Source organism: Saccoglossus kowalevskii, chromosome 12 (genome assembly GCF_978046115.1).
Source record: "Saccoglossus kowalevskii chromosome 12, keSacKowa6.1, whole genome shotgun sequence".
NCBI lineage: Eukaryota > Metazoa > Hemichordata > Enteropneusta > Harrimaniidae > Saccoglossus > Saccoglossus kowalevskii.
The window spans coordinates 18,681,381-18,685,549 of NC_140652.1; the positions used below are offsets into that span (position 1 = coordinate 18,681,381).

Consider the following 4,169-nt stretch of genomic DNA (forward strand, 5'->3'; position numbering starts at 1 on the left):
ACGTAGAAAACACTTTTTCTTGTGAAATATCTCACGATACTTCACATATATTACCGAAATAAAACAGAGCAAACATCATTTTTTTTTCAAACGAGAAAATATTACACCATAAAATACAACACAATTCATTCAATTCATATATACGCAAGAATGTTTGCATGTGTAGTTTATATAATTATATTGAACTTGTGCTTTGCAAAATATTCAGCTTATCCGACTTTCCAAATAGGATACTCCATATAAGTAACTGTAAATCTGTAAATGTAAATCTTGCATTGATGGACACGCGATAACATGGATGTAAGGATGTAAGAAAATGCATTACAGAAACATATTGTATATATAATATATATATATATATATATATATATAGATAGTGTAATTTACCAACACAAGATACATACATAGAATAGCCACTACTGTAAATATTTTTTATTTAAATTGACGCATGGAATATTTTTCTTGAAATCGTAAATCAGTTATATTAAATACCACTGATTCAAAATATTTTTTTCTCTGTTTTAGTTTTTTAATATTTTTTTAATTTGGGAAATAGTTTTGCATGTGTCACATTTTGTAAAATTTTCAACAAGAAAAAAAAAGTGCTCATTATTACAATACTTGTAAAAGTCTAAATATTAGAAACAGAGGTTGTGTGAGAGACACATTTGAAATAAAATACTAAAAAAATTTGCACAACCTTAACTCAACTTAATTAAAAGGAAAATTCCAATAATTGTCATTGTTATTATAGAATTTCGATCTAGTGCACCCGATTACTTCAAAGTTCACATGAACATTATTTGGTAAAATGTATAATTTTTCCGCAGAGACATTATAGTACAAAGATGAAGGCATTTTGTATTATTGCATGTGCGATAAGTATGAGCCTTGTCATGGTGCAAGGTAGGTTGTATGCCATTAGTGAATAACTAACTCTCTTGAATAACTTCACATTTACGTTATTTAGTCGTAACTGGTTTGTGGAGGTCTTCTATCACGGCATATTCACTTCAATTTGCAATCGAGATGAGTGATTTTGATAATCTCGCAAATGTGATGTCAGTAAAACAATTCTGAAAATACTAGAAGCAATGTTCACTCATTGCATGTTTTTAAGTATACGGATATGTTTTTTTTCTAGGAGCCTGTCCCCAATTTTATACATATTGGGATGTCAATGGGTATTGCTATAGATACATTGCTACTGCTACTGATTTTACTCCTGCTGAAGATTACTGTTGGACCAGTGCAGGGGCGTCATTGGTATCAATTCACTCATTAGCTGAATTAAACTTTGTAAACGGATTAATTGGCAGCATTACTGAAGATTACTGGATTGGATTAAACGACATAAATGAGGTATTGTTACAAATGTTTAATATCAATGATTTACTAATAAGCAGTAATTATTTTCGTTACTGATGTTGCAGCCATTAGAATACAAATTATTAAATTGTAATAATAAATGTGTCGTTAGACCATTTTGTACATTTACTTAATTGACTCCAACCAAATATGTTTTTTTTCAAACGTTATTAAATTATATAATAATGTTTACTTAGGAGGGAAATTTCGAGTGGACAGACCGCAGTGCTACCGACTGGGATAATTGGGAATGTAACTATCCTGATTCATATTCTAGCAGCTACGATTGTACCGTTGGTAATTATGCATCTAGTAAGTATCAAATGCTAGAGAAATAACATTAAAAGAAGAAAATATAGCAACGATATAGCTATAAGCCATACTGTCAGTAGAAACATAATCTTTGACAGATAAAATATGTCATAATTTTTTTTCACCCGACATACTTTGAACAAATTAAGTCCACCATATCTATTTTCAAATAACGTATTTTGTATAATGGTCATACACGTAACCCAGATAACATTAGGAATAGTGGCAAAAGATATATACACACAAAAACAAGTTCATTGCAGGTTTCGATGAGATAGACACTTCAGACACATCTTCAATTCAGGAGGATAAATTAAAATGAACAAACACCCTTGTGTATATATACTCATCACCGCGGATCTGTATTCATTGTACAGTGCATTTTTGGTTATAGTTGGCACGTTTGATATACACGTCCAAAGTGAATATTTTAGGTGCAGAAATGAATGACCTAAAACCAACAGTGATTCAAAGTTATAAACGAATCTCTCAAATTTGCTTTAACATTAATGCAAAAATAGTAAATAACGGCTTCCCTCAGAAGACGTCGATCATATGTTTCAACCGGATATGAAAATTACAAATCTGTGTACTTAAACACATTTTATTTGATGACGCACAATCCTTGGACGCAAACTATTCATTTAAAGTCAGTATCTTTTGTAACCACTCTCGGCAATATACTATTCGACTACCTCCAGATTTATACTTACGTTATTTCCACGTGACTAGTCAGCATGTATATTTTATTTATTTCACTGGCATATAATTTCACTATTTTAATATTCTACGCACATTCACTGTGATATAAGTTCAGTCATTCACCCGTGAAATAATGCGTTCAACTGAAATTTGCATTTGACGTTAATTTGATTTAGCTGAGCTGATGTTCCTAGATCCAGGAGGTGTAGATAGCCGGTGACAAATAGAGAATTGATCATTATAAACTACTAACATTTCAGTGATAGTAGTAGTAGACGTATAGTATTACCATCTTTGTCTGTAAATACGTGTTCCCATGATTTTCGGGTATAAACATATTTATTGATGCTAAAATTCCTTTGCGAATATAAACCCCGCGAAAAACATTTTTTGCAACTAAAAATTGCTCTAGGATAAAGGTGAATAATATATTTTTTATGATCAGTCAATATGTGTTCCTATGAGCTCAGGACTAAAATGTAAATTCCCTGGGGATATGCATGTATCAGTCAATATATGTTTAAAATACATTTTTTTTCTCCAATTTACAGACAGCCGATGGAGGACTACCTATTGTACTCACAGTTACCCATATGTTTGTAAAGTTAAGGGATAAACCCATATCTATTATTACACATATGGTAAGTTTCCGATGTGTGGTGAACAATTCGGCTGCCACTATAATTATTGTAATAATTAATTGTATTCAATGTTGCTTTCAATAAAACTCCAATATTTCATTGTATATTTACATTGATTCACACGGTATACCACAATGGTATATCATTAGTTTTTTGTCTGAGAAATGCTAATGGATGGTGCCTGTAACAACCTCTTTGATTATATTTTCCTATAATCAATAGAATTGAATGGTCATGTATGAATAATTGTTACATAATATTTTGTTTTTATATTTTTCCGCAGAAAGTGAAATAAAAATGATGGAAAGCCGAAGATTAGTCATCAACACAGCAGTTTCATAGAACAGTAAACTAACTTTAATTCATAAAACTCCGATTCACCAATGTTAATCTAATTAGAATTTGGAACATTGAATTAGTCTATGTTGCTAATTATATTGATATATTTGAGACTTATAAAACAGCCTTAGTTATTATATATACTATTCAAACCCATGATAAAATAAACAAGTCATTGTTGATGACACAGTCCCCGTCCAAATTGTTGTAATCTGACATATCAATTTGATGCCGATTAAGTCATTGAGATTAGATTAAAACCATTAATAGGAGATGGATTCGTAAAAAAAATGATTTAGTGCTTTTACACGAGAATTGAACATTGGGCAGTCATATTGAATCAAATTACAAAAATAATATTCATGTTGATGTATATATTGGTATACTGTCTTTGTACAAAATTTAAACAGAAATGTTCATTGCATTCATGGGAAAGTAGGCATGGGTATCATGAAAGACAAAATGGCCAACAGTCAGCCATATTAGTTTGAATCACAGAAAAAAATATGACATGCAACTATAACCCAGTATGTAGAAACATCATACCAACTTTGATCCAAATTGGCCTAGTCATCTCTGAGAAACAGCTCCGTACATGCAAAAAATTACGATTTAGCACTTTCACATGAAAATTGGGCATTGGCTGGCCATATTGAATCGAATCACAAAAATAATGTTGGTGCGCATGTAGCCCCATGCTATACTATCTTTGTACAATTTAAAAAGAAACGTTCATTGCATTCAAGAGAAAGTATCATAGTACCATGAAAAACAAAATGACCGCCAGTCAGCCATATTTGTTCGAAT

At 31.2% G+C, this 4,169-nt stretch overlaps 1 long non-coding RNA gene across 1 annotated transcript; it reads left to right on the plus strand.

Annotated features, from left to right (window-relative positions):
- Positions 1–1,190: 1,190 nt before the first annotated feature.
- Positions 1,191–3,634, plus strand: LOC146735592 (uncharacterized). The gene is made up of 4 exons (XR_014931124.1): positions 1,191–1,362; positions 1,566–1,680; positions 2,934–3,023; positions 3,307–3,634. It is a non-coding gene; the product is annotated as an uncharacterized LOC146735592 (long non-coding RNA).
- Positions 3,635–4,169: the final 535 nt, after the last annotated feature.